The following is a 27,910-nucleotide window of genomic DNA, read 5'->3' as shown; positions in this document are numbered from 1 at the left end:
TCTGCAAGGATACATTCCACTGTCCTTTTCAAGGACTATGTCAATTGATTTAAGTATCAGTGGCTGAAAAAGACAACAGCAATGTTTCAACTAGCCACATGCAAAAGTAATGGTATCAGTCCTTATTTCTCCCTGGACATTTCAAACACTCGAATACCTAGGAAGAAATAAGAAAAAAGTATTTTTCCTCCAAGTGGTTGTTTTGCCTTCATGTAAATGGTGAATGCAGTATCTTCATAATCCAGATGTGAACAGGAAAGGGAAGGAAAAGTGGGGGCAGACACAGGACAGACAGGAAGAAAAGGAAGGCTGGCAAAGTTGTTTTGTGATGTAGCCTTCCTGAACCATGACCTAGTGCTCTAAGGTTCAGGAAGAAAGAGAGAAACTGAAAACAGCACGTAAATTCTGCATTAATCTCATAAATTTACCTTAGCAAATATCTGTTAAGGGTTAATAGCATGACCTAAACTGTACAAGGCAAAGAGCCATTATCCAGTGTGAATGTCATTTTTCTCTCAGCATATGGTATACTTAGCTATCTCTCAGAGCCATGGGTAATTCAGAAAAAGAATATCACAATGATCCTAAATTAATCTGTAATTCATATTAAAAGAGAAGCTGCTCACTTTTGCAACTATAGGAGAATAAGCCCTTCCCACTCTACTAAATAAATTGATGTCCTGCAAATCTGTGGTTATCCTTGCAGATGTGGATACCAACTTTATATCCACGCAAGGCTCAAGCCATGTGTTCAAGACCACACACCTTGCTTTTTTTCCTGATCCCATCCCTTCAGGTAGGGCATGTCCCAAATCAGTTCTACTGTTGTGTTTGGGAGGGCCCACTGTTCTATCAGCAGAAACTGTAAAATGACCTTACTACTGCCGGCTGCGGATGACACAAACTCCACATCTGCTTTTTCTAAGCTTGGGGTTTCATTGTTAGAAGTAAATTAGATGGAAAGGTAAGAGTAGTTCAGGAGAATGGCAGCTGTGGCAGAAAATAGACTGTGGCAGGGATGTCAGCAGCAAGAGGAGCAAACTAAAACCAAAATCCTATTGATGCAGTTACAAAATAAGACTAGAAGTGACCTCAACAAGCCCCATTTTGTTATTAGATTAAATGAAACATTTTCTCTTTCATGACCATGATTTTCTGCTTCAACATCACTCTGCTAGATGTTACAAAGTGCACTGTTCTCAGAGGCAAAGGTTACTCCGGTAGGAAAGATTTTTATCCAACAGCAGTAACACCAAAATGAAGACAAATGACTTATTATAAAAAGTCAGTTTTTATTAAACTGATATAATAAATGTTTTGCCTTGCTTCTGTGTTTCAGAACATTAGAATATTAAATGGGACCACACTCCCAAAGGACATTACTAGTTAAGCTATTCAATTATTAATTTAAGTAAAATTTAATTTTTCAAGTTTTGATGTAAAAATAAATGCTTCAAAAATTCCAAAGCCATTTCAGGTATCTAGTTAATTTTTAGTACTAAACTGCTGTATAAAAAACACTTAGTTTTCTCTAATGTGCTTAAGTAATCTGGGCATTTTACAGTTTTATAAATTAAATATACCTCCTCCATGATTCCCTCACTAAACTGCAGATGATTAACAGAGCTCCATTATAAAAGCAACATACAACCTAGCTCTTGTTAGCAGTCAATGCCACAGTGGACTGGGTTTCTATAGCAACCAGGGAGAAAATATAAAGCAAACTACAGTTAAGTGAAAATTATTCTCCATGACAATACATGCAAATGCAGGAACATTTTCAAGCATTTCCTCCTGAAATGCTTAACTACACACATGTATGACAACACCAATAAGCAAAAGGTTAGGTGAAAGTTTATGCATTAGTGTGACTGAGGACAACCATGGTGTTTTCAAGATTTTACCTATTTGGAATAACATTCTTAAAGCTGCCAGACAAAAACTAAGAATGGAACAAAAATATGCAAAACTGACATACACTCAGACAATGCATACACTTTTTAGAAGAGGGTGGTTTTTTGTTTTATTCTGTTTTTGCTTGACAGGTTATAAAGACGCATGATTTGGGTGCTGTAATCCTATAATTTTCATGACTTTCCATCACAGAAAAAACATTTTGAATTTGAGAGTTTAAAGCTACTCAGAATATACAAATTTGGCTGAACTGAAATAACTTGTTTTAATTAGTTACAACTCAAACTGGACAGGGTTCATTTAATGTTCCTGCACAACAGTATTCATTTTAATAACTAGAAATCATTTTTATATTTCAGTAAAATAAGCATTCACAGTTCAGTGGAACAGTGCTGTTAAATACTTGGTCAATACCCCATCAAATAAAAGCGTGAGGGGAAATTCTTACTTTTCCCAACATCACTGCTTAGACCGCCCAAGGAACATAGCTGCTGAACTATGAACAAATCAAGATGCATTGTTTACGAAGAAGTTTACTGATAGCGGGAATTTGAGTTTTATGAGAGACACAGCCATTTTCCTGAAGTAATTCATTTGTTGTACATGCCAAATACAGAAGGCCAATGTACAAGATTACAGATCACTTTACAATCTACAGTAAAACTCAATTAGTCCGGCATCCAGTGCTCCGGGACTCCTGATGGTCCGGCACCATCAGGAACCCGGAAGTGCTGGGGCAGCCAGACAGACTTCCCCCATTCAGCTGCGGCTGAAACTGACCAGCAGCTGAATCGGGGAAGCTGGGAGCAGAGCAGCTGGGGTGCTGCCGGGTTGGTCTCGTAGCGCTGCCCCTCGGGGCTGCGGGACCAACCCGGCAACACTCCAGCTGCTCTGCCCCAGGCGTCCCCAAGAGCAGGTGGGGTGCTGCCGGGTTGGTCCCGCAGCCCCGAGGGGCAGCGCTACGGGACCAACCCGGCAGTACCCCAGCTGCTCTGTCCCAGGCGTCCCCAAGAGCAGCTGGAGTGCTGCTGGGTTGGTGCCATAGCGCCGCCCTTTGGCGCTGCGGGACCAACCCAGCAGCACCCCAGCTGCTCTATTGCAGGCATCCCTGATTCAGCTGCTGCTGAAACTGACCAGCAGCAGCTGAATCAGGGATGCCTGGGGCAGAGCCAGACTATCGTAAGGGGGGGGCTATGAGGGGACTGGGATGGCATCCCCTCCCATCCCACTCCAGACCCCTGATAGCCCCCCCTTGTGATAGTCCAGCATATCTGATAATCCGGCACCCCCTGGGTCCTAAAAGTGCCGGATTATCAGAAGTTTACTGTACTTTATAATTTCTCTTCCACTGGATTGCTATGCTAATGGGCCACTTTATAGTCTAAAAGGCCAGCTGTAATTAAGCATCTCTCTCAAATACATTTCACAATTTGTTTACCCTGCCAAGTCCTTCTTCCCCTCTGAACAGCCATACTCTTCTGTTAAAAAACATGGAACAAAGTTTTTGGGAGAAAGAGTGAGAGCAACACATTAAGCCCTTCTTCCAATTAATTGACTACCTATGTGTGCATTTTGGCTGGCAGCTTTGAACCCATACTACGCATACACGGAGTAGCCTCTCCTTCTGTCTAGTGCCCACCTCCATCCCCAACTCCAAAAAATAATCAACAATGCTTGAATCTTCAGGACTTAATTGTACTGTACAGAGAAATCCACAATTCACACTACACCATGTAAAACTGCTCTTAGGATAGCCCTAACACAAGTTCTCTTCCTTGATGTTTGATTTAAACACAGTGCATGTAATAATACCCTATGAGGAATAGAAATTTGTCAGCGGTATCATTTTATATTTCTAGATCTATGGAAAAACCATTTGTCAGGCATATGTAAGTGATAAAATGCAAGTTGTGTTAAAAGCTACCAGAGGAGTGGAACAGTAGTTTTGCAGTAGAAAGGAGGTTACCAAAAACACTAAATTTGAACATCCAGTCATATTTTCCAGTCATGCTCCACCCACCTTCCCCTAGGATCATTTGCTGCAGGACCCACAGCAGCACTGCAGATATTTCTATGAATTTAGTAATTGAAATCAGTACAGTCTATAACAACTGGCAGCTAAAATCTCCCTCCACAATTTCCTCTGCAAACAGAGACATACGCAACCCTCTCGATGTGATACAGCTCAAGTAAGAGCTATCAGAGATTACTTACCAAAAAATCCAACTGCAAACTTCACTATGGCAGCAGTTGCTAGGACTACTTAAAACCCCACCAGTAACTGCCATGGTTTGCCTTCTATTGAAACTACTTTCTGCAGTGCTACAAGAGGAACAAAACTATTTTGCTCAATAGGAAGAAAAACGTATTTTTAACATGTAAAAAAGTAAATATCTTGCATTTACAAGGATTTAAATCCAATGAATGATCACAGACTACGCACTTTTAAGCCGAGAACACAATTCTCCTCTCCAAGCAGAAGAATCCTGAGTCATCATTTAACTCACAAGTAGAGTCTTTGCTGAGCACAAACTGCATGCAAGTTAGTGGATATAAGCAGGTCTGGCTCCCCCTCATCACAAGAGGCCTTTTCATGGCACCTAAGCTTCTGCAAGGAACAAGCTCTCATCCTTACAGCATGAGGGTGCAACCCACTGGGGGGGGAAAAAGTATGTTATCTTACCGATTATTAGCTAACACATGGTACCATGACAAAACCCTAGTGAATACAAGCAAGTTTACAGTTTTCACATTTGTTAGCAGGTTGACGTAAACCCTACGAGGAGCCTATGGTAATGAAAAAAAATCATCCAAAAACAAGGACTACAGAGTTCTGAGTAGAGCAATATAAACCACACCATCCAGAATGCTGTCTGCTGTGCCAGACCACACCATTCTTCTGTTTCACTCTGACGAAATGGACAAGATTCCAGTACTCTGAAGTGACTAGAGAGCAGGGCTCTTGTTCATTTCAACCAACACACCTATTGCTTCATAAAGGTAAAGCCAATGGAAGGACAATCGAGACTTACTTCAAACTAGTCTAAGTTTTCTCCAACATCTCCAGCAGTGGAAATACAAGTGCTAACGGAGCTTCAGATACTACCAGTGTCAGTCTACACTTGCACCCCAATATTGCTGCCACTGAAGAGAGAAGATTAAACATGCAGTAGCAGCAGGAATGCACACACCAGAAGCAGGTTTGTAGTTTTGTTAATCAAACGTGCTAAAATTTTAACATCACTGCAGGCCCTTATTTTAGAGGAATGAATGTATTCTCCTCCAGTAAGTAACTTAAAAATATTTATTTCTTGGGGGTAGAGGTCCAATTTAGAGTTATTCAATTCTAACTCTACAACTTTTAGGAGGCACAAGTGTTCCAGTTAAATCTAATTAAACATATTCTGGCATCCTGTCAAAATCTATATTGCACTCCATTTTTAGGAATCACATAGCCTGAGATTATAGTATCATAGTCCTACTCTTGCTCTTCCAAGAAAATAGTTCACAGGACAGTGGTAATGTTTGATTTTTGGTTGGGTTTTGTTGTTGTTTTTTGGAACTGAAGACAGACCTGAAACGTCTGTACAACATTAAAAGTTCACATATACATCCATTAAGATAACATCTGATGAAAATTATTTAACCACCACTTAGAAATATCATTTTAATCTTCAGTGAGCTCTACTAAGCTTCCCCATCCACATGTTAGAGGCTTCATTTATGAGACTGCTGTCAAACTGAAGTTTAGTATGTCACACAGAAATACTAAAATATGTACAAGGGACTTGTCTTCCAAAGTCATCTATTGTCAAAGTTAAAATACTAAGCTAAAATAATTTAAATTTTTTACTCTATTCGCTGTGTTAGACTTGAAACAATTCAGTACAAGTAACACCAAAGTATCGGTTGTCACATTAATTAAAATGAAAAGTCCACTTACTTACTTGCCCATAACAGGTAGGAAACTTATCCTAGCAAAAGTGGGAACTTATCCCATCAACTTTTGCAAAATGTAAGTCTGCATGTTTGAAAGTGACTGTAAACTGAAGTCAAGTCAATGTGCAAAATGCAATGGAGCTTTGAAGAGCTTCAGGGGATAGCCAAGTTAGTCCTTTTAGAAAAAAAACAACAAATGGTCTGGTATCACTTTATAGACTAACATCTACCATCTATGTGTTCTGCTAGTCTATAAAGTGCTACCATACCATTTGGCGCTTTAAAGGATCTGCTGACAGCTCTCATGCCTCTTCTGTTACTCACACCAGTCAGTTTCACTTCTACAACTTCCTATAAGTAACAATTAAAATCAAGAATCATTTAAACAGCATTCTTTCTTGCTGTTTGAGAAAATGTAAAGGAAGATACTGGAGTATGGACATCAATCAGAAGTGGTCAGCCAAGGCCAGCTTGCAGCTCCATCTGGGAGCAGAGGTGGAAGCACATGGCTAACTGGACCCAGACAATTTAGCAGTTGTGCCACAAACACACACCTACAAAGCAGCCACCATATTTTCCAGATGGAGATAAAGGCAAAGGTGCTTCTTACTAGCTTCTCCCCTCCTGCAAGATGCAGCTGTGCCTTAGGGTGAAGGGTGAGAGATACAGAGAATGACCACAAAGAAGTAGTGCAAAGTAGCGAGGGGACAAAATGGGCAATCATTTCAGGATGGAAAGGCAATGAATTAGAGAGGGGTGAGAATTCAAACCAGGAAAGAGACAAGGAGAGTCCCAAAGGGAGAGAGAAAGAGGTAACACTTAAAAGTGTCAGGGGACCAGTTATAATGGAAAAGGCATTGTGGAAGGAGCTAATGGACAGAAGGGAGGACACATCAATGCATTTTCTTTAAAAAAAAAAAAAAATCAACATTTGACTTAAAGAGCCACACTTGGAAAAGACCACAAAAGTTAACTTCCACCTGCAACTATTTTCTCTTGGATGAGGACTAACTGAAATAGTAACTGGACCATCACTAAGAATCAGTCTAATATTTCTGTATTAGAGCTAGTCATAAGGGAGAACAAGTTAAATAACAGGAGTTACGGCAGAGGGGTCTCACATACCACTCCAAAAGTCAGGAGGGCTCTGGGATTGGGGTGTTGAAATGAAATTCCTTCTTACTTCCAGCATTGGGTGGTAGAGAGGCTTTCAAATTTATCAGAGACCTGAAAGACTGAGAAGGATCCTGAAACACCACCAAGCAAAGGGATTGCTACAGCAAGGAGACTGGGTTTTCTACCAGGGCACTGCACCTGCATCTCAAGGAATACCCCATTCTGAACAAGGACCTGGCAAATACTAAAGCCCCAGTTGGGGTTAATAATAATTATTCAGATTCAATGCAAGCCATCGACACCTGTAGGACACAGCAATATTCTGCAAAGGAAGGTAAATGTAAATCCTAAATCATCTGAGTTTTGGACAAATCAGCTTGCTGGAGTAAGGGAGGTAGGATGAGAAATTTATGCCAAAAGCTGAGCTTTATATCTATGGCCTTGCTGAATGGCAACGGCAAGCTGGAAAGTACTGGGTCTGTTATCAGTGGGTATTTTTAAAACCCCTCGGGATGGATAGAACGCATACTTCCTTTGAAGAAAGTTTCACAAGCAAAAGCTGTAGCAATCCTATCACAGAACAATGATCTGTCCAGTTATTGTCCAGTATTAACAAACTGGAAAGGGTTCAGAAAAGAGCTACTAAAGAATGACTCCAGGTTTCCAAAACATGCCTTATAGGGAGACATTTAAGGAGCTCAAACTATTTGGTTTATCCAAGAAAAGATTAAAAGGCGACTTGATCATGGCCCGTTAAGTATCTACATTGGAAAGAGATGTCAAACAGTACGCCTCCTTATTCTAGCATAAGAAGCCATAAGATCCAAAGGCTGGAAGCTGAAGCTAAACAATCTCAGACAAGAAATAAAATGAACATTTCTAATAGTGAGGCTAATTAATTATTGGTCCCTTCTAACCTATAAACCTATTTTTCAATGTTGTATTTCTAAGTAACATTGTTGAAAAGAGGTGGTAAGACAACTAATGGTGTCTAAGTGCATTAGATCTCCTTGCACCTTGTCATTCTGGTGGAGAACTGGGTGTGGCACAGAAACTGCACTGGTCAATGATCACTTCTAGAACTTTGTGAATATATGTCATGATCTTCACCTTCAGATAGTGGATTTAGACCAGGAGCAGACAAGATACGGCTCAGAGCCAGATACAGCCTGATACAGCCTTTTAATTCGGCAGAGAGCAGTGCAAAAGTGGCTGCCTGTTCCCGATGGCTTTCTGCACTGCAGGCCAGGCTTCATGCATTGTACCTACCCCCACCAAAATCTCTCTCAAAGTGGCCAATGGGAGCTGAGAGATTTTGTTGCGGGTGGGGACAATGCAGCATTATTTCTCAGCTCCCACTGGCCAGTTTCCAGACAATGGGAGCTGAAAGATTTTGCTGCGGACAAGCATGCAAGGACTTCCCCTTACCACCACAGTGCAGAGAGCCACATGGAACAGAGCAGTGTGGGGCTGCTGGCAGGCAGGGAAGTCTACCCAAGAGTGCGGCTGGTTGGCACCCCACATCCATCCCACATCCCAACTCCCTCCCAGACTCTGCATTTCCTTCTACACACTTTCCCCAGGCCAGAATCCTCTCTTGCACTTATTCCCCCACCCAGCTCCTGCACGAGGTCACCATCCAAACCCTCTGCATCTTCATCCTCTCCCCAAGTCACAACTTGCTCCTAGATCCTGCACCCACTCCTACATTCCTCCCCCAGATCAGAATCCTCTCCTACATGCACCCCCCTTCCACACCTTGTACCCCAATCCTCTGTCCCATGTTATAATGCCCTCATTCATGCAAACTCCCTCCCACACTCTCTCCTACACCCAGTACCACACCCCGAGCTCCCCTCTGCACCCAACCTGTCACAGACCGTGCAGCCTCTCCACATAAAAGTACAGCCCTTGACCACTTCCCAAAATCTTGGCGTGACCTTCAAAAACTATTATCCACCTCTGATTTAGACACTCAACTCCCATTAACATTAATGGAATCTGTGTGTCTAAATCCACTAAATCATGGGTCGGAAACGTTTTTTGGATCGGGGCCACTGACCCACAAGAAAATCAGTTGGGGCTGTACACAGACAGAACCCTCACTGACATGTCCTCCACATTCCACGCACCAAAGCCTTGGGGGGGTGGGGGGGGGGAAGCAGGCTAGTAGAGTCTGTGTGCTCCATTGGTGGAGGAGGGGCTGGAGCACCAGCATGTGCTTTCCAATACTGGGGAGGAGCCCTGAACCTCAGGGACTAGATCCAGGCAATCTGCGGATTGCATCCAGTCCCTGGGCCTTAGGTTCCCCAGCCCTGCACTAGATGGATTTGAAAATCTGTCTCTAGGTTTTTATACCCACCAGCTTTCTCACATTACTGATCAAAAGGTGTTATTCACTGGCCTCAAGACACTAGCAGGAGCAGAAGGGGCTGTTCTTGGAACTTTTTTCTTTTCTCAGATAAAAATGGATAGCTGTGGACAACCACCCTACAATCCCCAAGAGTTCCTAGTCAAGATGTCTACAGAGCTTTGCAGAGAGTTAGCGGTATGACAATGTAAAGGCACCCAGCTTTATATCCATCTTCTCCAACCCAGACAATAGGGTTAAGCACTTTCCTCAATGTCAAGTTGAGAAGCATTATGGATGGGGACAAGCTGCCTCAAGTTCAATCTGGAAAAAAAAAAGAAATGGCAGCGTGCAGGAATTAGCCAAAGAATACTGCAAATAGAACAGGAACGCTCAGCAACCAAGGTTACTCGGACTGTTTTCAGACTGCCTTAACACAGCAGTGACCAGGATGAATCTCTCATCTGCAACCATCTTTTCACTCAGACACAGACCTTGCTACTCTTAACCACACATTTGTCTTCACTACAGTACACCCTGCACAAGGCTACAACTGTACAGTCCCTTTGAAAACTGAAGCAGGAGCAGAATGCAGCAGTCCACTTACTAAACCATGCACCTTTTTATGAGTAGATGACTACTCCACAATCTGTAGTGACCATCTATTGGTTGCCATGTGGAGATGGGTACTACACTGGATCCTGTAAAGAGTACTTGAGAGACAGTTTCTCTCCATGTGATATTGATATTGCCACAGCTGTCATCCCCTTGACAAACAAGAACACTCTCCATAAAGGCTTTTTGCCTCTAATTTGCGTCTATCTTGATCTTAAAAAAGCCTGAATGAATTTACCTTTAGGGCAGGCCTGGGCAAAATAATCTCCGTGGGCCGGAGCCGTCCCAATAAGGTGCTGGATCTGGCCTGTGGATGCAGAGGGGAGACTCAGCAGACTCCCTGCCTGTTCTGCCTCCCTTCTCCTGGGCACGCTGCTGAGAGAAGCTGCTGCAGGTCTCGGAACAGCTGTGAGTCTGGAGAAAGGTAGGAGTCACTTCACACACTGCGCCCACCCCCAACACAATCCTACTGGCTAGTTTCCAGCCAATGGGAGCTGCTTGTTGTCAGCAAACAGCTAGGGAAGCACTTCCCTCCCCAGGCTCATAGCTGTTCAAAAACCACATGGCCCCTGCAGCCAGTGCAGGAACAGGGCAGGCAGGGAGTCTGAGAAGGCTGCTGGCTGGGAGTCAAGCAGGTAAGTCTCAGAGCCAGAGTCTGCTTCTGGCACCCCAACCCTTTAACCTCCTCCCCCATATAACCCAAACTCTCTGTTCCTCTCCTATCCCCATATCCCCTCCCAGATCCTGCACCCCAATCTCCTACCCCAGGTCACAACCCAAATCCCTGCAACCCCCATCTCCTGCCCCAAGTCACAATCCCTCCTTCCCTAGGTCACAATCTAAACCCATCCACCTCCTCCTGCACCCAAGTCCCCTGCTGCATGTCACAACCCAAACCTCTACACTGTAGTCCCCTAACACAGGTCGTAAGTGCCTCCTTCACCTAAATTCCCTCCCTCCCAGACCCCACCTTCCCCTGCACCCCAATCCCTTATTGCAAGTTCCCTTCTGCACCCAACATCCATCCCAGACCCTGCACTCCCTCCATTAATATGGAAGAGTGAGGCTCTTGACCACTTTCCAAATTCTTGGAGTGGCATCTCCCATCAAAAATGAGTGCCCACTGCTGCTTTAGGGCATACTTGTAAAAATCATCTACAGTAAAACTCCAATAGTCCGGCATCCAATAGTCCAGCATGCCTGATAGTCCAGCATCAAAATGGCAAGAGCCTAGTGAGTGAGCTTCGGCAAAAAATGAGTCACAAGGTAACAGCGGCAGCAGCTGAACTGAGCAAAAAGGGTAAAAAAGGCTTAAAAAAACTAAAACATTACAGTATACTGTATACAGTATGTACAATAAAAAGGATTAAGAACACTTTATATACAGTATATAATGTATACAGTGTGTGTATATATATATATATATATATATATATATATATATATATATATATATATATATATATATATATATATATATATATATATATATATATATATATATATAAAACCATTTTATAGTACCTCCTGATAGTCCGGCATATCTGATAATCCGGCACCACCTAGGTCCCATAGGTTCCGGATTATCGGAAGTCTACTGTATTTGCTAATATTTGGTGCCTGTCCACACTGAAGTTCTTACTGGTGCAACTTATATGTGTAGACCAAACCTTTGTCTGGCATTAGGGCATAAGTGTGACAGACTTCTTGTTGCTTTGAACTGACCAGTTAATTGCACTTCATATTAGGGCTCATTATGCTACTTGGAAATTATTCATGTGTAATTTGTTAGATTAAACATATAAACATCTTACATTCAATAATGCAAGTTTCCACATACCTAATTTCATAGTTTTACCAGTAAAAAACATACAGCAGAAAAATCAATATTTTCTGAACAGCTGTACTCATCATAAATTCCAGTGTAATCTCTTCAATACAATGTATTTTCAAAATTACTAACTTTTCAAACTCCTGTTCCATAGAATGTCAAATCATATGTAGGGACAATTTGTGGTTAATTTCTTAAAAGGGTAATGATCTCTTCCCCTCTGCCCCATACGTAGTAAGTACTCCATTTAAAACAAATCTACATACCAGTTATGATTAATGATAAGTATTTTACAGCCTCATGATGCTCTAAATGAAAAACTATTTAGATTAGTTTCTAAATAAGATTATACTGGAAAAAGTCAGTCAACACTATAAAAAATGTGGCACACCTTCAGAGTTCTTGTTTCCATTACTTACATGCATATAAAATGTCCCATGACAGCTCCTTACAGAAGCTTAACAACCTGGCTCCAAAGTCTGAAAAGCACCACAAACAAGAGGCCCCTTAACACTTTCTATTTATGGAGTAAGTCAAACGCAGTCTAAATGAAAAGAGAAGCATTCCCATTCTTAAATCAGGTGGGAAGCAAAGCAGGGATGGCAGATATTTACCAGAAGTGGTTTTTACTAGGGATGTTAAACATCGGTTAATTGAATAGTTGATTAGCCTCATGAATTCTTTTTGGTTACTCGACTATTCTATAGTCCCCAGGGGTGGGGCCAGTAGCCAGTGCACTCCGGCTCCACTCTTAAAGAGCCCTCTGCCACTCTGTGCTGCTGCCTCCATATCAGTGTGGGGTGCCAAGTGGGAGCTGGTCTGCAAGGCGAGACAGTTTAAAAACCAGCTCCCCTTAGGGACTGGCGGCTTGTCACCTCACACTGCTGCCTCTGATACAGAGGCAGCAGCCCCTGTCCAGGGTGGGGGCTGAGCTCCTGGACCCAGCACAAGCTGGAACTGAGCTGGGCTGCCTGCCCACCTAGCTCCTGCCCACCTAGCACCAGGCACTATTTTAAAACCTGCTTCATTAATGCACATCACGTTGCATTTAGTTTTAGTTACATATTCAAATTGTGGTTACATAAGGCAATAGATTTGGAGACTGATTTACAGTTGTACAGACAAGTAAAACAGCAGGAAGCATAATCAGTGTTCCCTCCAATTTGTTATGTCCATGTGCAGAATTAATTTTGTTATGTGGGCTAATATTGAGATGATGACATCACTTCCATATTGATGCTCATAACAAAATTCATTCTGCACATTGACAATCTGTGGTGGGGCCAAAGGGTTCAGGATACTGGAGGGAGCTCAGGGCTGGCACAGAGGTTTCACATGCAGGAATGAAGGCTGTGGCTGGGGGTGAAGGATTCAGAAGGAGGCAGGAAGCTGCTGCAGAAATGCCAAGGCTAGGAGAGCTACATGCTTGCTCCTCTCAACCATGGCAGCTCCATGCACCGCAACCCTGAGCAGCTCAGGGCTTATTAAGCAGCTGCCCAGCCCAGAGAGAACTCTAGGCATAATACAAACAGACATAATATAATACTGATAAGAATGTCTATATACATTTGCTTCAGTATTTTCTGAAGGAAATTGTGTCATGATTCATTTCATTTTTCAATATTTTACATACAAAACTATTATCAAATTACTAAATATTTTTCAATAATTTTAATTAGGTTATTCTAATAAGCATTATTTTTCCCAGTATCAACTGGGTTTACACCAGTATTTGCCAGTGCCTTGTCCTAAACTAGTTTTTCCCAGGAAACTGTCAACCCTGGTGAAAAGGTCAGTTTTCTCCACTCCATATTGGGATAACTTCCATTTATAAACCCCACTCTCCTTCCAAGGAGACAGTAACTAGAAAACTGTTTTTAACCAATATAAAAAAGCAGCAGCCTTGCACAGGCCTGATCTCAAGAAAGTTTAAATGCAGAATTCATTTAGTTAATTTCAATGTCATCAAATATTGCATTATTAGTAAACCAAATATCACTACATTTAAAGACAGGTAAGCTACTGATTTGATATGAAGAGTAGGTCTTATTTTTAAAATACTGAATGAATACAGTTTGGCTTCCTTAAAATAAGGAGAAAGCCTGCCTCCACTTACCTTCCTTCCTCCCCCTTCCCACCCCCCCGCATCCGCCTTCTGTTCTGCAATGTGATTTGTCCTTTTCATATTTGTTCATTTTTTTAAATTCTATCCTTTGGTATATATGGTTGTGACTACTTTCTTCCACTATTTGATCTGAGGAAGTGGGTCTGGCCCACGAAAGCTCATCATCTAATAAACCATCTTGTTAGTCTTTAAAGTGCTATATTGTCCTGCATTTTGCCTATAGACTTCTGGAAGATAATTCAACACATGAATGTCAAGGGCAGTATTGCAAACTGAGAACTTACATACATCCGTACTGCAGGGACAATGCAGACAGTAATATGCTTCATATCATTACCCTGACAGTGACTTCAACTCTGACCTAGAAAATAACCAACTCTTATTTCTAACACTAATTCACTCTGAGCCCTTGCTCATCCATGCCATAAAGGACTACTTGCACAGTTCATTTACATGGGACAGCATCTGTTAAATTCTAAACCTAAACTCACTGTACTTTTGGCCTCTGCTCACACTTGTTAGTTCACCAAGTACAACAATTACAGACTTGGTCACATGAACTTATAAAGACAGACCATGACTAAGCAGAAACTGATCCATTTTTCTAAGGAAAATTGTTTAGAGTTTGTACTCGAATATTATCAAAGCTGTGAGAACAAACAAAAGCCTGGGCCAGTGTTTCCTATTCGTGAGAGCTTGTGAATCAGCGATAGCATCAAAAACAGAGAGGGAATATAGTGACTAAATGAGTCCAGAGACCTTCTCAACTGACAGCATATACTGGCTGGCTCTTCCCAATCTATTTTGTTATATGTGCTGGACAAAGCTCCTTATAGGCGCTCAAAGAATTATCACACTAAAAATTCAACTTGCTAACCTCATTAGAAAGAATATCAGCAACTTATATTTGAAAAATATGGAAGGACACATGATGAAATAGAAAAGTGTCACATACAGAGCCCAATATGGAAACCTGTAAGAGTATGAAAGAGAGAAGAGTGTGGTCTCATCAAAGAGAGGAAGCAAAGGGGGGAGCAGGAGCTGGTTCCCTGCAGCACTGTCTTTGTGGGGGGCAGAGGAGGTAGAGGCACAGTGGGAAACGGTGCGAGCGGGGACTGAAGAAGTCTCGGCTCACACTGATTCTGCTGCAATTCTGCTTTTGAAATGTACAAGAGCACTGCTGGGACTCTTGTACATTTCAAAGGCTCATGCATTGCAGGGACTCAGTCCCCTGCTGGCCCTGCACTCCCTGCTGGCCTTCCTTTTGAAATGTACAAGAGCACCACTGGGGCTCTTATACATGCGCTCCTGCAATTTGCCAGCTGGGAATGAGGCTGTGCTTCCCACTCTGACCAAGGCTGAGCTCCCCACTGTGCCAGCCCCACTCAGCCACTGCCAGCCTTGCTACCTCAGCCCTGGCTGGGGCTTCACTCCTTCCCATCAAGCCTGGCCATGGCTGTATTCTCTACCATGCTGGGTCCACTGTAGCTTTGGCTATGCTTCTGAACCTGGCCAGCTAGGGCTCACTGGTCCAACAATACTTGTGGTCCACAGATGTTACCAGACCAAAGAGTCCCAGATTTTAGAGGTTCAACCTGTAGTAGGGATGTTAAAATGTGATTAATCGACTAGTCAATGGAATTTCCATTGACTACTTGACTAGTCGATAGGCACTTCTGCATTCCTGCTGATGGGGCTCTTGTACATTTCAAAGGAGGAATGCGAACTCTTGGGGCCAGCCAGAAGTCTTGCTGCCTCCGGGCTGCACACAGGTGCTTGTTTTGAAATGTACAAGTGTCCCCAGCCTTAGGCAGCACTGCCACTTCAAGGTACCCCCTCCTCCCGCTTTGCTGCCTCTCATATAAAGCAGCAAGGGGGGGGGGGGCAGAGAAATCGACTGGTCAGACTATCCAATAAGCAAATACTAGTCTTTAACATCCCTAACCTGTAGCTGAACTTTTTGTAAATTTCCAAGCATCTCCACTTTTGGGACTGCTGGATAGCTTGCCCTCACCCTTTCCTAAATCTCTAGGAAATTTCAGAGAACAGAAGAGACAGGAAATCAGAGATTTACAAGATTCTTATAAACAGAAGATCCTGATACCAATGACTGAATTTTTTCTCTCCTTCACAAATTACTCATCTTAGTTATTTAAAAAAATACAAACAGACACAAGCATCCCAAGCACTCAGGAAAAAAGAAAACAGTCTGATGGTGCCACTGTAGCAGTCTTAATGGATCTCAATGATGGGAAATCAATCTTGAAAGCCATCAGATCAAAGCAAAATATTCTGAGAGAGAGAGAGAACTGTAACTCTTGGAGCCACAAAACTTAACACCGTCTTTAAAAATATTTTGCTCAAATAAATGAAGCAGCACTTATCAGTTAAGAGGTCAGGATCTTTTATGGGATTAGCATCCTACTTGCAGGGTAAAACTTGAGGAAATTTGGAGACAGCTCATTCAGGCAGTGGAAGCTGCAGAAACTAAAGGAACATGCTTGAGCAGAGTGTTTTAGATGGGCTTCCCTATTCTATTAGCATTCAAGTGACTATTTCTTTTGTTTGTTTGTAAAGATTCACTGTATGTCTTAAAAGTGGACACCACTTAAAACTGGGTCCCAACTACAGACTGAGCATCTCTAATCTGGGACACAGTGGTCCAAGCAGCATCCATAGTCCAAAAGGACCATGGATGTTGCTGGACCTGAGAACCCTGGCAGCTGGAAGTGGGGGGCCAACTAGGAGTCCAGTGGCAGCAGAACCAGAGACTCAGAGCCCAGCCGAAGCCAAGAGTGCAGCTGAGCCAGCAGCAGGGGGGTTGGTAGTTAGGAGCTGGCTATCAGGTTCGAAGGGTGCCAAACCAGGAAGGTTCAATCTCTGATAGTAAGGCCTACAAGATGAATTGATATATTACCAGGCAATAGGCTTCAATAACCTGAAATTAAGATTGCAATTGTCTTAATTTCACAAGGGAAGATACTTGAAAGTGATGTTATTTTCTCTAGAAACTTTATAAAAATAAAAAAAATGCAAGGTACTGTTAAAGTTAAACAGCATAAACTCTGACCTCTGGCATGAACTGATTTCCATCCTTGTAACCTACTGCATATTGCAAAGTAAAATAGAAAATTCAGATTAAGGGGTTTTTAATAAGCCACGGCTGTATAAATCTACTTTGTACACTGTATGCCGGTGATAGAGTAATTCAAGCACAAGATTTCTCACTACCCTGCACCAATGGCACACAAGTATAATACTTGCCCACCCCTTTGTTAAGGTCAAGTAATTTTTGCAGGGGAGACACTTCAGGACTTTTGATATGTGGCCCTTGGCCAGCTCTGCCCCAAAAGGGCAGGGCCTCCGGGGAAAGGGGTAGTTCTCTCTAGGCACCATGCACCCCTGTCAGGTGGAGGAAACTTTGTGCGCTACCCCACCCCTAGGCCAGTCAAGACCTGGGGGTGGGGGAGTGCGTGCAGTCATTTGCTGTTCAAAATGGCTGGTAGTTCCCTCTGGGTGCCACACACCCCTGGAGAGGGAAAGGAGACACCAGCTGCTTTGAACAGTGAATGACTACACACACTCCCCCAACCCTGGATCTCAACTGGCCTAAGGGTGGGGGCAAGGCAGGGGGGCCGTGGGCTGGATCAAATGGCTTGGCGGGCCAAATTTGCCTGCCTTAAGAGGTGTGTAGTTCCAAATAGAGAAATGGCATGCCCATGCTCAGGTTTATAGTATAAGAACATATTTAAAAGCAACATATAAACTTGCCCCTGTAAAATTTCTAACAGATTTTTTTAAACTAAGTGAAATTAGAGCCAAAGTAAAAAAAAAAAAAAAATCAAGTTTTATTATAAACAGTAAACCCAACCTTTACTAGGAAAACATTAATCTCTCTCCTTAATCTCATACAACAGGTGTAATAGCTATTGCTGCTACCATATATGAGCATTACATTCAAGCTGCCTTTACTGCATTCTCACCAACTAAATAAAATGAAGAAATAAAGCAGCCAATAAATATAAAATTAGAATAATTACCACCTAACTATTTCAAAACATATTGGATTTGCTTTTCTGGGATGTATTGGTACCTGTCAAGCACTTTTAAAACAATCTATCACCACAGTATTGCAGCACCAAAGGACAGTTATAATCGTATACTGCAGTACATCATGGTATACCTGAAATTCAACTTGTTTGCACAGGAGAGAGGGAAATGCTCTTAAACAGAGAGCTATCAGCTGAGAATGTTACAAAAGACATCCCCAGAATCAAAGTCCTTTGACTTTTACACCTTCTTTAAAAAAAATTCCATAGTCATTAGAACTTTTATTTTTTATTGAACAAGCAGAATAAGAGGAACCCCCCATTCCTAAAATAAATTTTATTTTTATACCCTTGAGAATACACATATGATGTAAATGCAATTTTAAATAAATACAGTAACGCTGAACATGGATCTTTTTCTAATTTTCTTCAGTTATTCCGTGGCTTTAAAGAAATTCATGTAACATTTCAATGGAAGCATCAAAATGTAAATTAGTGGTCAGTAAAACCTAGCAGTCTCAAACCATCCTATTACAACACTTACATATGTAAATTATTGCTATGCCATAATGATATAAAGAGACAAAAATCCTATGTTTTTGAGCCTTCATCTGAAAATTGCCAAGCCTTAAAGGAATCAAAATGGAGTAAACACAGAAAAAATATTCTTAGTACCCTTTTTCTCAACATATTGACAGACAAAATGTCATTTTTCATTCATTTTATAATTACACAGTTAAATTCATCACCACCGATTGTAAGTAGTCCATTTGGTATACTGAGGGAGCAAATGCTGATGCAGTATGGTCAACAGGACTAGTCTACACTGACCCAGAGAAACATTTGCTTGCTGTATGGAACAGCATAAGGAAGTACCTTAGGCTGTAAGAGAATACCTGACAGCATAAGGGATGTCAATGAGTAGCTGACTAAACGATTAACCAATAAGCCTAGGCTTATAAATTAATCTTGTTGAGTACTCGCATTTCTCCACCCCAACCCCACTAGCTGCCTCTAAGCTTGCCATGGACAGAGGTTGCTCCAGGAAATGTGGCACAGCCTCTGTCCATTGGGAGCTCGGACCCCCATGACCAGGGGCTGCTACCACTGACTGTGGCAACTGGAGCTCAGACTGCCCCCCCCCGCCCCGCCATGGACAGGGGCTGCTTCCACCCCACACCACACCCTGCAGGGTGGCAGGCAGCCAGTCTGTGAGGACAGCGGATAGAGGCAGCAGCGTGAACCAGGAGCACACGGATTGCAGATTTCATGCAGTTACACAACTATTCAATTACCAGATATCAAACATCCCTAGGTGCTACAAAATATATAGGAAAGAGAAAAATTGCACAAAGGCCAGCACCGTAACAACTGCATTTTGTATTTCCTTCTCACCAATCCTCTCAAACACAGCCAACATACCAACAACCCCTCAAAGTAAAAACACAAAACATACATAATTATAATATTATGAAAATAGAAAGAGGTGCATAAGTGGAAAATACAAGCATATGAATACTGAGTTTGAGATTCACAACTGAATATTTCTAACTTCACTGACACCAAAAACTCAAATCCATTTGGACACAGCAAAAATTCAGTTAATGATTTGGATCACATTTAGATAATAAGATGAAAATGAGAACAACCATTTAGATTTTTAAAAAGTGCCTCAGAACAGAACAAAAGCACTTGAGTGATTTGTAAAAACACAAAACACCTGCAGCACCACTAATATAGCAATGCAGCCAGTATTTAAATTCCTAGACCTCCTACATCATTCACTACTAAAAGTAATCAGCATCTGCATGGCCCTAAATAGGTAAAGTTTCACAAAACCTCCCACACAAAAATACAAACTATGCTACAGAAAGCTCTACCACTGACTGAATCCTTCCCACAGAACAAAACAGGTCATACCACTTCAACACTGATGTTTCATTAGCATATCAAACAATATGCTTAAGAATTTCTCTATTCAGACATGGAAAGGGATCAAACATGGATCATATTTCAGTTTTTCTGCAGCAATTATACATTTGTACAGTATTCCACCATGACCATTCCAAAGTTTCCCACTGTACACCATTATTTTGTTACTCCTCTCCAATTTTAAAGGGACAGAATCAATTTATTATCTTAAATTAACTAATGACAAAAAAAATCTAGTTCCTTATTGAACACAAATTATGCCAATTACATTTTTAAAACTTTTTACAGTGCACAAGGGCTGTACTCCCCCAGTTGATTACTCCATTTTTTTCCCCAGAAAAGGAAGATCATGGGAAACAATTAATTTGACTATATACAAAACTGTATCAAGCTGACTAAAAACAGAGAAAACTATTTAACCCACAATCTTCAGTTATAGTAATCTCAGAAGTTTCAAGTTACTAAATATTCAGACAAATATGATTTTCAAGGTGACAGTGTCCCTTCAACATCTTTGCCTAACAAAATGACCCTATCTATGTCCAATTTCTGGAGTCATCTCAGAATATTAATTTTGTTTTAAAGATACTGATTGAGATCATTTTCAACATCTTTAGTGCCAGGTTCCTGGTTGTAAGCAAGCATTTTGTGTACAAAACCATGGGGAAGGGGGCCTTTCCTGCAACTAGATATCAAAACAGATCTACAACCTTAGAGTAGAAGCCAATCTGTAAACAAACCAGCTCTTGTATCTCAATGAACAGGGTGATTTTCAATCCACACACACACCCCTCACAAAAAACAGCTGCTCTCTCTGGGAAAGGGCAGAGGGCATTGGAGGGCTCAGCTCCTCCAGGCTTCTTGGAGGGGGAAGAGACACAATTTGCCTTTATAAACATGCAATCAATCTACTGAACTGAGGGGGGGGTGTAAATTCTGAACTGGAGAAGTGCAGCTGTTTTTTTGCTAAGGGACAAGGATGGAGTGCAGCCCTTCCCCCAGTGCACAAAGGCTTTTTTTCTAAGGAGAAAAATACTGAGCAGTTTAGAGATTAAAACAGGAAAATAAATAAATAAATGCAGATCAGCCAGCTTCAGGCAGATCGGCTTCCCCCTCTGCACGCACAGAGCTAACAGAGCTAACGCCTACCCAGAGATGATGAAATGGGAAACGGAAATTACCATTTCAGACAACTTTTCATGTTGTTTTTGTAGCAAATGCTGCTGCTCTCACCCCCAGACAACCCTGCCACCACCTCCCCCAACGAGGGGCTGCCCCCACTCCCTCACACATGCCTCCTCTCCCATAGAGGTGTTCTCCTCCCCCTCAGACACGCACGTTCCCCCTCCCCGACCGAGGGGCTGCCCCCACCTCCATGTACACACGCGCCCTCCTCCCCTAGCAAGAAGCTACTCCCATCCCCAGACACGTACGCGCCCCTCTACTATCGAGAGGCTGCTCCCTAACCGAGCATGGGGCTGCCCCCCATACCTGCACGCGCCCGCCCCCTCCCCCACAGCGGGGCTGCCCCCCCATGCCTGCACGCGCCCGCCCCCTCCCCCACAGCGGGGCTGCCCCCCCATGCCTGCACGCGCCCGTCCCCTCCCCCACAGCGAGGCCGCCCCCCACACCTGCACGCGCCCGCCCCCTCCCCCACAGCGGGGCCGCCCCCCATACCTGCACGCGCCCGCCCCCTCCCCCACAGCGGGGCCGCCCCCCATACCCGCACGCGCCCGCCCCCCTCCCCCACAGCGGGGCTGCCCCCCATACCCGCACGCGCCCGCCCCCCTCCCCCACAGCGGGGCTGCCCCCCATACCCGCACGCGCCCGCCCCCCTCCCCCACAGCGGGGCTGCCCCCCATACCCGCACGCGCCCGCCCCCCTCCCCCACAGCGGGGCTGCCCCCCATACCCGCACGCGCCCGCCCCCCTCCCCCACAGCGGGGCTGCCCCCCATACCCGCACGCGCCCGCCCCCCTCCCCCACAGCGGGGCTGCCCCCCATACCCGCACGCGCCCGCCCCCCTCCCCCACAGCGGGGCTGCCCCCCATACCCGCACGCGCCCGCCCCCCTCCCCCACAGCGGGGCTGCCCCCCATACCCGCACGCGCCCGCCCCCCTCCCCCACAGCGGGGCTGCCCCCCATACCCGCACGCGCCCGCCCCCTCCCCCACAGCGGGGCTGCCCCCCATACCCGCACGCGCCCGCCCCCTCCCCCACAGCGGGGCTGCCCCCCATACCCGCACGCGCCCGCCCCCTCCCCCACAGCGGGGCTGCCCCCCATACCCGCACGCGCCCGCCCCCTCCCCCACAGCGGGGCTGCCCCCCATACCCGCACGCGCCCCCCCCCCTGAGCCTCCCCGCTCCTCACCCGAGGTCCGTGCTGGGCGCGCAGGGCTCGGCCCCTCCTCACGCTCCGTCCCCCGGGCGAGCGCGGCCTCCGGCTCCTCCAGCCCCGCCGCATAGAGGAGGCGGCGGCCGGGAAGGGGGCTCGGGACCCGCCCGGCGGCGGCCCCGGCGCGGGGAAGCGCGGGCGGCTCGGTCGGGACCCGGCGGCGGCGGCCGCTCTAGTGCTCGGGGCTGCGGCTGTCGCGGCGGCGCCTCCTGGCCCTGCGCTCCATGGCCCGCCAAGCTCCTTCCTCCCGCGGCGGCTCCGGCCCCCGGCTCGCCAGCGCTGCCTGCCTCGCTCCCACCCGCCGCTGAGACGCGCCTGCCCATTGGCCCGCCGCATCGCGCCGCCCCATTGGCTGGCTCCGGCAGGGAAAGTCCCGCACGCGCTGACACAGGCGCGCCGCGCGTGGCGTCAACGGAAGAAACCGTCGCCGCAGCGCGCCGGCGCGAGCCGGAGCCTGATGTGAAGCGTGCTGACGCCAGGGGCGGGCAAATCGGATTGGGCACCGTCGCATGACGTTTAGGCACCTGATTGGCTGTCTCTGGGGAATAAGGTGAAGGGTCATGGCCGGGGTTGCTTAGAGACCGCCCGCAGCGGGGGAGGTCGGGCGCGCTGGGCTCGACCACTGCGGGCCCCGCCGGAGAGCGGTTCCGGGGCCCCGGCCGGGCCGGGGGCTCCATGTTCCGGCCCCCGCCCCTCAGTCTCCGGTCAGGCGCTGCCTGGCCGTTCCCCGCGCGCGGAGGGAGCTGGGCCCGGCCCTGTGGAAGGGCGTGACTCAGCGCCAGGCCTAGGCGGGGCAGCCTTGGCGCAGAGGCGGCTCTCGGGTGCCCGGTCCTGCGGGCTGGGAGCTAGTCTGCTGGAGGACTGAAGCGTAACTCCCTGGGGTGAGACGTGGCTAGGATCCCGCAGGAGCGTCCAGATCAGGGCAAGTCTCGGATTAGGTGTGAGACTTGCTTAAAAGGGTTTTGCTTGAGGAGAATAACACTCAGGCCTCGAAGGGGAGACGAACTGAAATCCTGGGGTTGCGGAGGGTTTCGTGGTGCACTGGCTTGTCATCTGGCCCCCTTTTACAGGTACTAATAACAGGCTGCACCGCGAGACTTGTATCCCGCCCCTCTTGAATGCGATGCAGCTAGTGTTCCCTGCAAAGTGCGCTTGTGCAGCTGCTGAGGAGAGATTCAAATGCTGCTCACCTGGTTAGCACATTGCCCACGTCTAGCTTTTTTTTTTTTGGTGGTGGTGTGCTTTCGCACATGCCTTGCTGCACATATAAACTATTCTGCACATGGATGGGGAAAAAAATTCACACTTAGGTGGAAAAGATTAGCAGGAACATTGCATATGACTAAGGAAAGGAATGTTTCTGAGTTGATTTATTCTGATTTTGTAATAATTAAGTCGTTACATAGCATTACTGATGTTAGTCGGTGAAGAAAAGTGTAAAGATGTGGGTGTCTCAGCGTGCCTGGCCTCTTTGAAGGAGCACAGTGTATGTATGACTTGTAACCTAAGATGCTTCCTGGCTGGACTTAAAGGAAGACAAGGGTTATATAAAGGGTGTGTAAGGAGAGATAAGTGACAACTGCCCAGGAAAGGGCTGGTGAGAGTTCTTGAGAAGGAAAGGAGAGAACCAGAAGCAGCAGAGGAGAGTTATGGAGACCTTGGGAAATGTAAAAAGTTGATGGTGAGGACTAGCCAGAGCTGGGGAATACCTGCTGAGTTAGACCTTATGCAGAGTCTGCTAGAAAGAACGAGTCTGGTATGGCAAGGGTAGGGAAACTTTTTTCTGTCACGGATCATTGACCTACAGAAAAAAGCAGACATGGGCCACAGTCTTTTTTCTCCCCTCCTGCCAATTACTGAAAGGACACGTTGGTGCTCATGACTCCAGCTTTGCAGAGGGTGTGTGGCTCATAGCTTTCTCCTGGAGTGGGGAAATTGTGCAACAGGTCAGATGTGGCCTGCAGGCAGCTGGCTTGCCACCCCTGAGGTAAGGAGAAGGTAAGCCTAATACAAAATGGCTAATGCTGCAGGGTGAATCCTAGAAGCTGGAGGGAAAGATGGCAAAGCTATTTTGCATCGGGCTTGAGTAAAAGTGGCAGAAAGCCAAACCCAGAACAAGGGTAAACTTAAACAACAAATGGTCTGGTAGCACTTTATAGACTAACTGGGCTACCCTCTGCAGCTTACAGAACAAGGGGCTAGTCTTAAAGTGCATTCACTGGGCCAGGTGTCGGCTGAGGGAGATGCTGCCAGGAGTTACCTTTTCATGGGGATACCAGAGGACTTGGGGATACCAGAGAGAAATCAGGGAAAGGGAGCAAATCTGTCAGGTAGATGGCCTGGAGATTGGAGCTCTGGAATGAGGTAGATTCTTGGGAAGGTGAACTGGAAGTGATAGCCAGGGTTTTCTGGGCTATGCTAGAGATGTTAAGTCAGTTAACTGGGTAACCATGTAACTGCTGAAAATCTCAACGGTTACACATGCTGCAGGCTCTGTAATATAAATAAGCTTTATATTGCAGAGCCTGCAATGAAGCCCCCTTGGGAGCAGGACTGCCAGTGATTGCCAGCTCTGCTGCTGGGAAGGTGGCTTCCCTGCTACAGAGAACCTGCCACTCCAGGAGCCAGGCAGCCAGTCCCTGCCAGCTTCACTGCCTCCTCCCAGGCAGTAGAGCAAGCAGCCCTTCCCCTCCTGGCTCCTGAGGAGGAGGCTTCTCTGCAGCGCAGCCTTAAACAGTTGTTTACACTGTAACATCACTAGTGCAAAGACAGCAAAAAGACAGTTCCAGCCTCAAAGTGCTCACAGTCTTAGAATCACACAAGACAATGTGGGGAGCACAAAGAAACAGTCAGTAGTGATCAGGAAGAGCTCAACAAAACTCTTGTATTGTATGTGGAACTCATTCCTCTCTGACATAAAGAGGCTTAGCTTCCAGGGGACATATATATTGTACTTGCCATGAGACATATTCATTGTGTTGTAGCTCCTTTGTGATGCCAAAGGCAAAGCAGCTTTAAGGCCCCTTAGATAATATTCCTGGCTTAAGAGTTCATTTTTATATATATATATATATATATATATATATATATATATATATATATATATATATATATATATATATAGAATCAGGGTAGCCTTTCCCTTCCCCCCCAGGAACTCCCAGTACACTGAGATGGGTGTGACCAGGCTCAGGCATTCTTAAATACTGGCTGTTTCCCAGATGTTAACCCTTAGTTTTTTTCAGAGCCAGAGCACACATTGGGGTTGCTCTTACTCCACATCCTGCATTGGGCCTGGAACAGCAGAGATGCCTTTACAAGGCTCTATAGGAATAGATTAAAGCCTGGAGGTCTGACTGCACTGAATATTTCTCAATGCAAAGGCATGGCTCTGCTTTCCTACATTGATAGAAGGGGTTTTCTGTCAGTGTAGGTAACCCATCTCTTTCAGAGGTGGTCAATGAAAAATTCTTCCATCAACCTAGCTGCAGCCACACTAGGAGTCAGGTTGATCTAACTACACTATTCAGGGGCAACATTTGTCACATCCCTGAGCAATGTAGCTAGGTTGACCTAGTTTTTAAGCACAGATCAGGCCTAGTACTGCTTGAGTTCTTAACACTGGCCCATCTTACATCAAAGCCTTACTTCTCTCCCTTCTCCCTAAGAACTAATGAAACTGTAAAAAGAAACACTCACTTATCCTTTCCCCCCACTAGCTTCTGTTCTATGCACTCTACTGTGAAATACTGTGTGCAAGTTAAATGCTATTCTCTGTCGCTTCTGGGCTGGTCTGCACTGCAAAGCTAGAACAGCTTAACTACATCACTCAGGTCTGTGAAAAAATTCACATTGTCCTGTACAATGTAATTTAAACTGTCCAAAGTTCCAGTGTGGACCCTGTTTGGTTGACAGAAGAATTCTTCCATCAGCTCAGTTACTGCCCCTCAGGAAGGGGAGTTTAGTACAGCTACAGAAGAACCCCTTGTGATCATCGCTCTGGTAAGTGTTGACAACTATACCAGCGTAGTTATGCCTCTACCATTTCTAGTGTGGCTATAACCTAATATTCAGTAGTGAGCAAGAAGGAAAATGTCCTTTTTTCCTCTTCATATTTTAAATATATTTGACTGTAACAATTTTCCTTAAAGACATTAATATCTTCAGCCTCGGAGGACCTGCATTATGTTTGTTAAAACCTCCTGGGTGGCCCTGCCTTTTTTATTTGAACATCCCATATGAAAGCATGAGCTGTGTATCTACTGAAAAAGGATTAAATGTGCCTTGTAAAAGAAAGCAAAACTGAGTTTATTTTGAGGGCTGGGGGAATTTCCAGAGTGTTTTTTATGATCTATTTTAAAAATCTACTTTTTTTTTTAAATCTGTGAGTGTTTTACATTAGCACTTTTTGGTATAATCTCCTTTTAGACTCTGTGGATGACTAGGGAACTTCTAGGATTATGAGTTCACAGTAAATAAAATGTGATCTACTCCAAGAAATGACTATGCCGGCTGTTTGCTAGCTTTTGTTCCTTCCACATAAACTGAAACTTTTATTAGTCCTAAGAGGTGGGGGAAACAAAATTCCTCTTTGGAGAAAAATATATATTTAGATCTAGCTTGCACAACACAAGGAAGCAAAAAAGGGCACAAATTCACTTTCCTTTTCCCAGCAGCTTTTAAGAGACAAGATGCTAGATAATTATTCTTTACAGGTGCCAACTCTTGCAATAGCTAGAGTTTTTCTTAAAGCCTCAGCTCCTGGAGTCATGGGACTGAGATTCTGTTTTCACTTTAAGAAGAAAAGCTGCTAATAGCTGGAAAATGTGGCTCAAGTACAAAAAGCTCAAAAAACCCAGACGGTGAGTTAAAAAAAAAACTTTAATTTTTAATCTCATGCCTCTTGAGAGGCTTTCATTTATGGTTTTTGATTGCCTGAAGCTGGAAATACTGATGTGTGTATTTCTTTAAGGGTTTAATTTTTAAAGATTCTCAAAGTAATATTTTTCTAACCAAATATTTCCAGAAAACTGTTAACCTGAGCACTTGCCTCAGGTGTGTACAGAATGAGTATGGAGTTCTAATGTCAAGGCACTCTTCCCTTCCTTTCACTCAAAACACTTCTGAGGCCTGCAGTCTCCAGTTCTCACTATCTTCCTTTGAACACCAGTACAGTGTGAGAAAACCCCAGCATCCCACCAAAATATGTTAAATAAAAAAAACATACTGACATAACTTCATTGGTGTAGTGTTACATGTGCCCAGTGGTATCTTGTGCCCTTCCAGAAATCAATTTCAGCAAAACTCAAAGCTGAAAACAAGGAATTGAGTTAAGTAAATGCCCAATGCAACCTTAACTCTGGCGCCTTAAAGCTGGCAGTAGCCACTCTGAATTCTTCGCATACACCCCAGCTGCATTGACTAAGTGTAGCTGTATGGGATGGTGCAGGGATTAGCTGGAGCATCTTGGCAAACCTGTGACAAGGTGGGGGAGGGTTCTTCTCCCTGCCTCCTATGTGTAATGAAGGGAAAAGGTACATGTGTACCTTGAGAGATTCCACATTATTTATGAGGTGAGTGTCAGTAGCAGGACATAGAGCAATTGTGAGCATTTGGTGGGACATAAAAGTGGTCTGGGATTTATGA

At 44.7% G+C, this 27,910-nt stretch overlaps 1 protein-coding gene across 6 annotated transcripts in view; it reads right to left on the bottom strand.

Annotated features, from left to right (window-relative positions):
- ANKRD11 (ankyrin repeat domain containing 11) overlaps positions 1 to 22,576 on the bottom strand; it is a 248,330-nt gene extending 225,754 nt beyond the window's left edge. For 3 of the 6 annotated variants that reach the window (XM_075939839.1, XM_075939842.1, XM_075939838.1), the window contains exon 1: positions 22,241 to 22,575. The gene's annotated coding sequence lies outside the window, so the exon portion shown is untranslated. Of the gene's footprint in view, positions 1 to 10,172; positions 10,349 to 22,240 lie in introns of all 6 variants that reach the window. The other 3 variants (XR_012906623.1, XM_075939844.1, XM_075939840.1) reach the window with 2 other exon arrangements.
- Positions 22,577 to 27,910: the final 5,334 nt, after the last annotated feature.

This window comes from Pelodiscus sinensis, chromosome 12, assembly GCF_049634645.1.
Source record: "Pelodiscus sinensis isolate JC-2024 chromosome 12, ASM4963464v1, whole genome shotgun sequence".
NCBI lineage: Eukaryota > Metazoa > Chordata > Testudines > Trionychidae > Pelodiscus > Pelodiscus sinensis.
This window is presented reverse-complemented; position numbering and strand designations above follow the sequence as displayed.